This window comes from Lepidochelys olivacea, assembly GCF_965140295.1.
Source record: "Lepidochelys olivacea isolate rLepOli2 genome assembly, chromosome: 5".
In the NCBI taxonomy this organism is placed as follows: Eukaryota; Metazoa; Chordata; order Testudines; family Cheloniidae; genus Lepidochelys; species Lepidochelys olivacea.
In genome coordinates this window covers 5948081-5961332 of record NC_140415.1, presented here as the reverse complement: position 1 = coordinate 5961332, position 13252 = coordinate 5948081, and the positions used below count along the sequence as shown (strand labels likewise).

At 46.0% G+C, this 13252-nt stretch overlaps 1 long non-coding RNA gene across 2 annotated transcripts in view; it reads right to left on the bottom strand.

The window, feature by feature from the left end:
• Window positions 1-1246: 1246 nt before the first annotated feature.
• LOC311520457 overlaps window positions 1247-13252 on the bottom strand; it is a 33650-nt gene continuing 21644 nt past the window's right edge. Inside the window, exons 2-3 of one of the 2 annotated variants that reach the window (XR_014711600.1) lie at window positions 2098-2182; window positions 1247-1351 (exon numbers count right to left, since the gene is read on the bottom strand). This is a non-coding gene — a long non-coding RNA (uncharacterized lncRNA). The remainder of the gene's footprint in view (window positions 1352-2097; window positions 2183-13252) is intronic. The other variant, XR_014711601.1, reaches the window with a different exon arrangement.

Genomic DNA, 13252 nt, shown 5'->3' with positions numbered 1-13252 from the left:
GTCCTGTAAAAACTAACTCATGTAAAAACATTGTCTTACCCCTGCTCACATGAGAGTGAGGGAGATTATTCTCTTGGGATAACACCTACTAGCTAATAGATAATTGACTGTGAGTGACTTTCTGGTTTAAATCAATAGTTTAGGGGCTGCAGGGCCCCAGGGCTGAAGAGTGGGCCCCAAACGCTGGTGTCCCGCAGGGCTAAATCCATGAGGCCCCCCAACACACACAAATCTGGTGGCTAAAGCCAGGAGTCTTGAAACTCCACCCCTCCCCGCCCCCATTCCCACTGGGCCCTAGAGGTTTTTATAGTATGTTGGGAGGGCTTCAGAAAGAAAAAGTTTGAGCACCCTTTGTTTAAATAAGCATGGGATTTACAAGGTATAATACAAACACATGGTTATTCAAGGACACACACAAGCCTCATAGAATCCCAGCAGCAAGAGATGGAAATCACCCATTATCCGGTCCCCATCTCTTGCCAGTGCAGGACTGTCCCCTACAAAACCCCTTACCATTTACTATTAATTAAAAGATCCAAGTGATGAGGCTTCCACCATCAGTCAGGAGATGATTCCCCAGCTTAATAAATCTCACTGTGGAGAATTTTCCCTGATATTCAACCTAAATTTTCCCTTAATGTCATCCCAATTGCTTCCAGTGATACCTTAAATAACGATTTGACATGCTTACACTACACATACCTTAAGACCATTATCAAATACAACTCTTAGTCCTTGTTTAAATTCAACACATTTACCACCTTTTAGACTCTTTTCTCCTAAGTCCAGTTCTCCAGCTCCTTGACTTCTTGTCTTGCTCCTCGCTGTGCTTTCTGCGAAGTGTCAACGTCCTGCGGGTACCATGGTACCCAGAACTCTCAGAGAATTCCAAGTGCAGTCACATAAGCACTGCATAAATAGGCCATTACCTCTCTACTCTGTCACATGATGTCAATGCAGATGATGCGCCCAACATTCCACATGCGGCATTACTGCACGACACAAGTGTGTCTTTCGGGGTCCACCCAGACCAATAAAAAGTTCTGTCACCACCTGCCCTGTAATTTTGGGAGCTGCGCAGCTCTGGTACAATTCCCTGACACCAATACCCTGCCCACAAGCAGAAGGTCTCATCCTAGCTTTCACCAGCTTAGTTATACTTTGCAAAGTGACACCATGAGCCCTTCCAATTCCAGGTCTCCCCAAAATCGGTCTTCCCCAAGTTCTTACTTACAGACACTCAGACTGTTCCCCTCTGGTTTGTTAGCCCCGAAGGTGTGAAACCAGCCCGCCAGTGATCAGCTCACTTTGGCATGGCACACATGTTCTGCACATTTTGCAGACCAGAGACCTGCTTGGGATGAAAATAAACAAAAAGTTTATTTAATAGAAAAACCACAGATTCAAAGATGAAATGGTGCAGGGAAAGAAAACATATCCAAGCTACTCAGAAAATAAACATACAGACGCAACCTGAGGCTTCACACTTCTATATTGGATAAAATCCCTTTTCTAACATGAGTGACCTATTACCTTAAAACAGTTTGCCAGAATACGCCCTGCTACAGGGAGATCAGGGTTCATGGGCGGCCTCCCGCCTTGAGACGATCCCCCAAGTTCTCTTTCTGCTAGTCTGAAAGCTTCCTAGACCAATTTGTTTCAATAAATATTAAATTTAAAGAAACTATACAGGTCAATTAAATACCTCACCACACAGGATCCTCACGACACAGGACAACACTAGGGAAATAACTTCTCCTCTCTCTGCTCCTTCTTCTCCTCTCTCAGCAAAGGGCATTTTTTATGATCTGGGGGCAAATCCTTATCTTTGGAGAGAGTTTATTAATCTCATTATGCTGTTTAGCCAAATATGTAATAAATTCCCAGGCTGCCTGAGGTCTTAATGACCATTTAATTGGGAAGTATGATAATCACACAGTCACCAAGGAGTCCCTGCCAACACCTTGAGAGATTCACTTCGCCACCAGAGAGCTGAGCCATTGCCTGAAGCAGGAATCGTACCAATCGCCTGGCCAAACACAACCCTCCCAGCTCCATATATAGTTTGAGATCTATGCAGTATAAACACATACTTACACTGCTGATGGAAAGCACAGAGGTGTATCCCAGGAAATGGTGCTCCAGCATAGTGATAGAAGTCATGAGTTTCTGCAGGTGCTGTCTTTCAGATAAGATGTAAAACTGAGATCCTGGTCGTTGATGGCCATCAGAGATCTGTCACCACTTCTCTCATTAACTGAGATGTAAGTCAGCCTAAATTCCCTTGTAGCTCCCAAAGGATCTTAACTTTTCAGACAAATTCTGCTCTTTTTTACCCCATGGTAAATCTCAAGTATTTTCACTGACTTCAGAGGAGTCACTACAGATGTAACCAAGAGCAGAATTTCACACCGGTCCTAGCATTTTGTAGGCTGGTCCTGAAGCAAGGAAATTGTGACGTGATATCTAAAAAATCCTACCTTAGCGTCCATCATACGTGTTGCACAATCAGTCCTATGTGAGTAGTGGTTATTCTGCAGGTCAAGCCCTATTTCTACCCCTCAATTTCCAGAATGTTTGGTTTTATATCACAATATTAATACTTTGCTGTTTTCTCTCACTTTTCATTCACGGATTTCAAGGTGCCTTTCAAAAAGAGAGTAAACACCATTTCCTCCATTTTACAGACAAAAACATGGAGGCAAAGAGACGTTAAGGCCAGAATATTCAAACCTTGGTGCCTAAAGTTAAGTGCACACACACACAGGGGAAAACAGAGCTGTTTCTGGCTGGCCATCCAAAAGCCTGTCAGGAAAGCCCCTGCACCAGTTACAATTGACCCAGGAACACAATATGAAATCCCCCCATGGCTAGAATGGAATTTGGCACAGCCGACCATCTCACTGAACTCATGCACTAAGGACTACTGCTGCTGATGCCCAGAAAGCTTTGTATGTTAGCAGGAGATGTGCTCAATTTGGGCTTGCGCTTGTTTTTAGGATATAGATATTCAGGCCTGTCTGTAAAGGCCTATGTTTTAAGAATTTAGGTATATGTTTATCATTTAGCTAGTTATAGGGGTATAAAAGAAAGAATTTGTGTAAGGGCCTTCTCTCACTGTGACAGTCTGAGGCCCTGTTCTTAAGCTAATGCCTTTGGCCAAGTAGCAGAGGCAGCCATAAACTGGGAAGCGAAGGATCACATCCTCACATTTCAAACTAGTCAGATTGAAATAAGGCAATCTGGGGCTGTTAGGAAGGGGATCCGATCTACCACCTCCAGAGAAAGGGAAGAGCCTAGAAGATGTAAAAGGAAATTTAATTTGATAGTTTTCTGTTTGGTAAGAACTCACTTATCAATAGACACAGCTGGGAAACCCTTATGTCTTTATAGATGTTGTTGTGAAATCCTCACTTCTGTATTGTTTTGTCATTATACTTCCCTTTTACTATTGTTTATTTGCATGGTCACTGTCTGGTTCTGTGATTGTTTCTGTCTGTTGTATAATTAATTTTGGTGGGTGTAAACTAATTAAAGTGGTGGGATATAATTGGTTACCTAATCATGTTACAATATGTTAGGATTGGTTAGGTAAATTTCAGTAGAATGATTGATTAAGATATAGACTATATAAATTAGGGGCAAACAGGAAGTAAATTGAAAAGGAGTACTTGTGGCACCTTAGAGACTAACCAATTTATTTGAGCATAAGCTTTCGTGAGCTACAGCTCACTTCATCGGATGCATACTGTGGAAAATACATAAGATGTTTTTATACACACAAACCATGAAAAAATGGGTATTTATCACTACAAAAGGTTTCCCCCCGCCCCCACCCTACTCTCCTGCTGGTAATAGCTTATCTAAAGTGATCACTCTCCTTACAATGTGTATGATAATCAAGGTGGGCCATTTCCAGCACAAATCCAGGTTTTCTCCCCACCTCCCCCCCAACCCACAAACCCACTTGCCTGTTGGTAATAGCTTATCTAAAGTGATCACTCTCCTTACAATGACAGGTTTCAGAGTAACAGCCGTGTCAGTCTGTATTCGCAAAAAGAAAAGGAAGACTTGTGGCACCTTAGAGACTAACCAATTTATTTGAGCATAAGCTTTCGTGAGCTACAGCTCGCTTCACGAAAGCTCATGCTCAAATAAATTGGTTAGTCTCTAAGGTGCCACAAGTACTCCTTTTCTTTCTCCTTACAATGTGTATGATAAAGGTGGGCCATTTCTAGCACAAATCCAGGGTTTAACAAGAATGTCCGAGGAACAGTGGGGGGGGGGAGCGAGGAAGGATTAAACAAGGGAAAATAGGTTACTTTTTATAATGACTCAACCATTCCCGTCTCTATTCAAGCCTAAGTTAAAGTAAATTGGGATTTGAAAATAAGGAAAAAGGAACTTAGATTTAAGCTTGCTGGAAGTTCACCCCAATAAGCACTGAATTGTTTGCACCTTCGGACTTCGGGTATTGTTGCTCTCTGTTCATGCGAGAAGGACCAGGGAAGTGGGAGAGCGAAGGAATAAGCTCTCTAAAACTTGTTACTGCTGACGTCAAGGACGTACCTCCCACTGACATAACTGGTGGGTACAAGATATGCCCCACCCGGTTACATTCACAATGAGCCCGTAAGTTCAGTGTTGGTGCCACAAGGGTGCTGAACCTACATTGTTTTGCAGCATAAAATTCACCTCCCCTTCACCCCCCCCCCCCCCCGATAACATGGCTTCATTGCATGAGGAACCAAGCAGGGCGGAGAGAGATGGTTTCACATCCCCCAACCCTGGAGCAGGTGCCTAGGCAGCAGCATGGTTGCCACCGCTGCCATCCCATCTTATAAATGGCAACAGAAGACACAGGCTCCCCAGTCTCCACAAGAGAATGCTGCCTCTCCTCTAACGCATGGGACACCCCTGGGCACCAGGAGGGTGTTGGAAATAGTAGGGCAAGGGAAGGAAGCAAAAGCCTGATCTGCAAACGTGGAGACAAACTCTCTCTCTCTCTTCCCTCTGACTTAAGGGTCAAAACAAACTGCAAAGAAAGTTAATTTGGGTTTGAAAAATGGGTTTTGCCAGGCAGGGTTCGTCCGATCGTCCTGACGACCACGCCCACCTTGCGCTCAGGGAGCTGCATGGACCGGGCGCTATGTTAAAGCATCTATACACTGACTCACCCTATCGAACTCAAACTGATTGGGACCCTAGCGTAGGCCCTGACTAGCAGGTCAGCTTTCTGGGGCAGTAACTCAGCACCACCAAGGGACTAGTTAGAATTGCTTTGGAACCAGCCCTGCTGCTGCTTCAGCACACACTATGGACCTGTCACTTTTCATGGCACAATCTTCACTGTGGAACGGGATCACATGGTGGCAGCGGACTGTATCCAACCAGATCGCGTGTTCAACAAGACTGGCAGATTTCGTCTGGTCTCTTGCAGTCGTTCTAGCCGTTGCTGAGAATGCTCTTGTACCTAGCACAGCTCTTGCTATAGAGCAGCCTCCACTGGGTGTTTATATAGCTGTCTGCTTCCTGAGGTACCTGCTTATTTGGAAACCTTCTGCCCAGCAGCTGGATCTCTCTATATCTGGATCTCTTGATATCTGCTCTGGAATCTAGTTTCTCCCCCAAGTGCTCAGGGTTAAGATGAATTAAAAAAAAAAAATAGTCTCTGCCCTGCTAGGGCTTTACTACAAACAAAATCATGTTTTCCAAGGAAGGCAACAAGGTGTCATGTAGCAAAAGCATCTCCCCTGATCTCCTACTGGAACCATAGGCTTTTCCACACCTCTCAGTGCCTTTGGTTTGTCATCCTGTGCTGTCTTAACTTGGGGCCCGCTCCTGCGCCTACTGAAGCACTGGGAATTATAGGGCACAGTCACTTAAGGCCCAATCCCACAAGTTGCTGATTGCCTCTTACACCCACTGAATGCCTTCAGCTCTCCACTGGGTATGAAGAGCGCCTATTAACTTGCAGGGGCTGCTCCTCGGGTTGTTAAGTTCTCAAGACGTGGCTCTGTCCTTTTAATGACTCTATGGAGAGTCAACAATTTGCCCAACGACACGGAGTCTGTGGCAGAGGCAGGATTTCAATTCCTAGGTCCGGAGTCCCAGGTCAGAGTCTTGACCTAACGACTATCCTTCCTCTCATAGCTCCGTGGTGCGTTTTCTTATCTCCAGCTAATACTTGGCTCCAGGGATTGCAGCAGCCTGCTGCTTTTTCTTAGCTAAATCTGCTAAGGCCCTGCCTTCGCCAGAAGAAATGGGGAGTCTTTTTACCAAGCATGGTTAGCTAATGCATGGTAACGTCCTAGAGTGGGCAAGGCAGCTGTACTTGTTGTGGGTTCCATCAGGGGTTCTCAAACTATGGGTTGGGACACCAAAGTGGGTCACAACCCCACTTTAATGGGGTTGCCAGGGCTGGTGTTAGACTGGCTGTGGCCCAAGCTCAAGCTGAAGCCCGAGCCCACTACCCGAAGCCGAAGCCAGAGCCCCACCACCTGGAGTCGGAGGGTGGTGGGACTCGGGCTTTGGCTTCAGCCCTGAGCAGCGGAGCTCAGGTTACAGGCCCCTGCCTGGGGCTGAAGCCCTTGGGCTTCAGCTTCATGCCTCCCTCCCCCCCCGTGACAGGGGTGGTGGGGCTCGAGCTTTGGCTATGGACCCCAGCCTGGGGTGGTGGGGCTCAGTTGGGCTCAGGCTTCGGTCCCTCCTCCTAGTGTTGTGTAGTAATTTTTGTTGTCAGACTGGGTCATGGTGCAATGAAGTTTGAGAAACACTGGGTTAGAAGGACAAGGTTAATGTTTATCTTGACCTGTAAGAACTTGTAGGATTCATACAAGGTTTATGTGCTTGGCAACATTCAGGGCACACCCGGAGTGTTGTGCTGGACCTGTGCACACACAGCTCCTTTCAAGGGCATCAACCTTGGAATCTCGCCCAGATGTCGTGAATCGTGGGAAGCCTCTCAGGACTGGGCTCAAGGCCCGAGAGCAAGGAATGCGGTAGATAGAAACTGGTAAATAAGAATGTTAAACAAAGCCAGTGTATTCCTTTTGTCTGTTGGAGAATGTAATGCGCGGGGGGAGAGAAAGAATAAAGGGGAAGGTGGAAAGCTGACAGGCAGAAGCCTGTTAGCAGACCAGCCGCTTGCTTGCTAAAAGCTCTGTGCTGTCTTGTCATTGAACCGCCACAAGAACTACAAACTGCCTAGTCCACGTCAGGATTTTTACCCTTTATTAGCTACCATGTGTTAGCTAACACAGTAAAACAAAAGTAAAATCCCACCTCTTCTAGTGTGGACGCTCCCTTAGCTCAAGTAAGAGAGGCCTTTGTTTTGGGGGTTGAAGGTCTTGGGTCAAGTCCTGACAACTTCAGTGCCTGTATGGGCGGTGCTGTGGGGACTACAGGAAAGAGCTGTTCTCGGTCCTGCAAAACCAATCCTCTGAATGCAGAGCTCCCACTGAAATAAAAACACAGCGGGCTCACAGGATTAGGCTCTGAATGCCGCTCTCCCAGCTGATTTAACAACAGAGGTGTCTCTTCTGCACTCAAGAGCTCATATTACTCTTAATCATCCTAATCAAAGCCATGAGCTTGCCGTTTCCCTAGGAACAGCTTCTGCCAGTGACACATTAATTTTTAATACCAGAGAGATTACAAGTAGCATTAATTTACTGCCACGGCAGGTGGGCTACTCACAGTCTGAATGGAGCCAAATCCCATCCCTGCTAAAATGAAAGCATCTCGGGACTGGCCACAGCAGTCAACATCCCCCTACTCCTGTGTCTTATTTGCACTTTCATTCTGAACCCAAAGAGGCTCTTCACTTGCAAGCAGTGGTTGCTGTTGACCAAGGTAAGAAACTGATCCAGGGTGAAGAACGTTGCTGTGACCAAGAGCTTTGCTAATCATTGAGCTGACCCTATAAGTGGCTGAGCACAACAAAGTGCTGAGTGCTCTCAACAAGCATTGACTTCAATGGAAGTAGAGAGTGCTCAGCAGCCTCAGGAATTAGCTTCTTCACTGACAAGAACCTGGGTAAAATACAGGAGCATATTTTGGCTCTTCCAGAGCACAGGAAGGAGTTAGAGTCTGGGTCCACCAGGCTTTGTGGTTGGAACCTGAGCTCCTCTTGGCTCTTCCTACCCTTAACGATGAGCAGACTTCCCTGACCGGGTCTGCCAAAATGCCCCTCCATCATCTGGGCCCCTTTCTCTGGCCTGGTCTGGTCAGGACATCTCTCAGCATTAGGATGAAGGCCTGGGGTCCTATGAGATGGTGGGGGTGGCAGCCAGGGTGGTGAAGCTTGCTCTTGTAGCCAATTTTTTACCACAAAGTATTTTTCTTTAAGGACCCAAGAGGGGAGTGATGGGTGAAACAGCCCATCCCCTCATTATTTTGTCCACCAATGAGAGCTAGTTTCCAATACACCCATTTTGGTTCACTGATTTCTCATTCCATTTTTCTCAGTTAGGAGGCATGATCTTAACTCAGTCCTTGAGGTATATCAGGAGGCCTTTTTGTTTGGAGTAATTGAGTCTGTCTCCCTTTTGTACCTCATTGACATTTAGTAGTGGAGGATTTTGCGACGTCTTACAAATTCACGTACATTTTACAGTTTAGCTCACAGTAAATTTGTAGGCCCAATTATCACACCTCAGCCACTGGTCTAGGGCCAATGGGTGTGTGTGGGATGTACTGCAGGTGAGAGGTAGACAACCTCGAAGTCCTTTGCTTGTCCATAGAACAGACATCGTGTGGGCTGCCTAACTATTCCTATGTTTGAATAAGAGCCTTCTTCATCTCAGCCCAGCTTCCCCTTCTGCCAGATCCTCAGCAAAGCAGTGACTTTATGTTTATAACCTCCACTGAGCCAAATTCATCCCTGATGTAACTCCACTGATTTCATTTGAGATGCAGGAAGTGAAGCTGTGTCTACATTAGACTTTTTTCTAACGTTCCCCACAGCTTTATATGTACAGTAACCCCTCACTTAGCATCATCCCAGTTCACGTTGTTTCATTGTTACGGTGCTGATCAATTAGGGAATGTGCTTGTTTAAAGTTGCGCAATGCTCCCTTATAACTTTGTTTGGCAGCCACCTGCTTTGTCCACGGCTTGCAGAAAGAGCAGCCCATTGGAGCCAGCTGGTAGGGGCTTGGAACCAGGGTGGGCCGGCAGCCCCCCATCAGCTCCCCGCTCCCCTAAGTTCCCTGTGCGGCAGCCACCCGGAAGGCTATCAGTTGCCAGCAGTTCAGCTGTCCTTCCCCCAGTGCTGTGTGCTGCTCCTGCCCTCTGCCTTGGAGCTGCTCCCCGGAGCCTCCTGCTCACTCTGCAGGGAGTGGGAGGGGAGGAGGGAAAGAGGGGTACTAATGTCAGGGTGTCCCCCTTCCTCCACTCCTATCCCCCGCTCCTGCCATATCCCCACAGAGCAGAGGGGACACTACAGGGCCCAGGACAGAGGGAGCTTGCTGGCAGCAGCTGCTGTCTCAACTTGCTGATCTACTTAAAAAGGCAGTGTACTTAGAGTGGGGTCAGAGAACTTAAAGGGGCAATGCATGTCTCTCACACACACACACACACACACACAGTGTGTCTCTCTCTCCCTCTCTCACACACACACTGTGTCTCTCTCTCTCTTTGCCATGCTGTATCTCCTCCTGCCATTCGTGCTGCCTTGTAGAGCATGAGGCTTCATTAACAACAATGTGTTAACCCTTGAGGGCTCAGCCGAGTGCTAGTTCATCATTCAGCCGTAAGGCATTCCCTGGGAAATATCCTCCCCTCTTCCGCCCTCTGACTCCACCACCTCAACCAAGCTTCGCAATCATCATTGCTGCGTACAGTATCAAACTGTTAGTTAAAACTTATACTGTGTATATGTATAGATAGTCTTTTGTCTGGCGGAAAAAAATTCTCTGGAATCTAACCCCTCCATTTACATTAATTCTTGTGGGAAAACTGGATTCGCTAAACATTGTTTCACTTAGAGTAGAATTTTTCAGGAACATAACTACAATGTTAAGCGAGGAGTTACTGTACCTAAAATTTCTGCTGTTAACTGGCTAGGATTATGTTCTGTTAGATATTCTAGTTAAGAAAGATACATGTACATACATAAAACCACCAGAGGGCAGTCAAGCATTGAGATTGTTTAAATTCTCTCTTGTCATCTCTGTGAGGGAAGGGCTAATGGTCTCTGGCTAAAGGACAATAGCATATTGTTATTTAGATTGTGGTTGCACTAGGAGACCCGCTCATGGGCCACAGCACATTGTGCTGGACCCTGTACAAACACATAACAACAAGCTGCTCCGTGCCATGAGGATTTTACAGTCTATGCAGCTTATTAACCAAGACAAAGGTTTATATACTAGCGAGGGGGGCAGCGTATGGACGCATGGATAATAACTATTTCGAGCATATTTTAAATCAACAGAACACATGGATATTTATACCATAATGAACAGATACAATTGGCTTCTTCCTCACCCACCATTCAGACCATCTCTCCTCATCCCTGTCATTTCAGTTAAAGGTTGTTTAGACGTTGATTTGCACCTACAGCCAGTGCTGAACTCTCAGGGTCCTTTTCTTAACTCCTCAATAACCACAAGAGAAACACAAAACTTAAACAGCCACAGTGTGCAGCAAATCTTGCATGTTGCATAACCAGTGCTTTTCTCTTAGTCTTTTTCTCAAATGCTGGAAATGTTACCTTCACTGCAGCCAAGAAGTTACCTGCACCCTTACAAAGCTATGAGGTTTGTCTAGTAAATTGCCCCAACCAAACGCAGATAAAGAGAGACAGACAGAAGGAAAAATGATGAGGGCCTCTATTCTAGATAGCCCATAGATGGGAGGTGCCTCTTGTCAGCTGGAGGCTGGAATCGTGGTTCTTTCCTCAGGTAGACAGAGCCCCTTGCCTATCTGAGCACAGGTTGGAAGGATGGATTAGTGATGAGGTCCAGTTGTTGGGTAAGTGTCCTCCTCTTTCCAAGTGTCAAATCAATGGAAATAGTATTCTATGACCAAGCAAAGACCATATCCAGGATCATCTAGGGTATGTTAATATTATCCAGGAAATACCATGCCCTGAGGTTCAGGAGACAAAGGCCTCCTAGTTAAGAACATAGGAACTGTCACACTGGGTCAGACCAATGGTCCATCTAACCCTGTATCCTGTCTGCTGACAGTGGCCAATGCCAGGGCCTTCAGAGAGAATGAACAGAACAGGGCAATTATTGAGTGATCCATCCCCTGTCATCCAGTCCCAGCTTTTAGCAGTCAGGGACACCCAGAGCATAGGGTTGTATCCCTGACCATCTTGGCTAATAGGTTCACGGAGGATAAATCCATCAATGGCTATCTAAATCCTTTTTGAACCTGGTTATACTTTTGGCCTTCACAACATCCCCTGGCAACGAGTTCCACAGGTTGACTAACTCCATGATTTGGGGCAGAAAAAGACAGACATGGAGCAAACTAAAAGCCAAATGATCCCCCCCTTTCCAGGTTACTTTGTGTTTTACACTGGTCTCTCCATGGAAGATTACCATGCTGTCACAGATGTCCTTCCAAAGCTTCTCAGTCATCTTTTTAACCCAAACTATTTTAACTAATGGCAAGGCAAACAGAATAGATCAACAAGCGACCAGTCTCTTTCCTCCCCTGCCCTTCCCCATCTGCAATTCAAGCCCTGTGTCCCATGGACATACTCAAAGCAGGGGGGACCTCCATTGTACCAGATGGAACAGGAAGCAGTGGAGTTTTTAAATCAGATACTGGCCTGAGGTGCAAAGTAGGGTCTGATCTGATCTTCTATGAAGTTTTGTTTATTTTGGCCCAGGCCTGTTTCCCCTATAAATACCCAGCATGCTAGTCCCTCAGCAGGACATTAGCATTGACACTAGCCCAAAGATGTGCCAAATTAAATTCAGGAATTACAGGGTTAGTTGCACCCTAAGTTTCCCAACTCCTTTAATGTGGACTCCCTTAATAGAAAACAGTTTAAGCTGTTTTCCATATGAAGCCCCCAGTAGCTGGGGTGGAACCCGGTCTGGTTGTGTAAGTAGCACAATACCTGCAGTATTCAAGTTCCGATTTGGGGCATGGTCCCTGTTTGGATATAGATATTCAGGCCTATCTGCAAAGGCCTGTACTTTAAGAATTTAGGTGTATTCTTATCACTTGGCTAGTTAGGGGTATAAAAAAAAAAGAATCAAAATCACTGTCTGCCGGTGTAAGGGCCTTCTCTCACTGTGACAGGCTCAGGCCCTGGTCTTAAGCTAAGGCCTCTGGCTAAGCAGCAGAGGCAGCCATTAGCTGGGAAGCCCTCACATTCCAGACTGGTCAAACTGAAAGAAGGTTTCAGAGTAGCAGCCCTGCTATTGGGCTGTTAGGAATACAATCCTGTCCTGATCATGCCTATTGCCTCCAGAGAAAGGGAAGTGCCTAGAAAATGTAAGAGGAAACTTAGTTTGATAGCATCCTGTCTGGCAAGAACTCACTTATCAATAGCTGGGATGTGAAATCCTCACTTCTGTATTGTTTTGTCATTATAGTTCCCACTTTGCTATTGTTTGTCTGTATAATCTCTGTCTGGTTCTGTGATTGTTTCTGTCTGCTATATAATTAATTTTGCTGGGTGTAAACTAATTAAGGTGGTGGGATATAATTGGTTACATAATCATGTTACAATATGTTAGGATTGGTTAGTTAAATTTCAGGAAAATGATTGCTTAAGGTATAGCTAAGCAGAACTCAAGTTTTACTATATAGTCTGCAGTCAATCAGGAAGTGGGGGGGTGTGGGTGGGTGGGTGTGAGGAGGGGAAATGGGAACAGGGTCACAGGTTTAAGGCTCTGTGGTGTCAGAGCTGGGAAGGAGGATACTAAGGAGGGAAACTGGAATCATGCTTGCTGGAAGTTCACCCCAATAAACATCGAATTGTTTGCACCTTTGGACTTCGGGTATTGTTGCTCTCTGTTCATGCAAGAAGGACCAGGGAAGGAAGTGGGTGAAGGAATAAGCCCCCTAACAGTCCCTTCCTCTCTGGGTCGGCAGAGAGCTGACAGCAGCTCAGTCAAATCTTAAAAGAAACAGGGCACCTTGCAGCTGCTCTCCTTGTTAATGCACCCTGGAAGGAGCCATGTGAGGATCTCCTCAGAAGATGGTTCTTGCTACAGAGGACCCTTTTGAGCAGGGTGGGAAAATGCAGGGGAAGGAGAAATGTTCAGAGCTCCAAGAATTG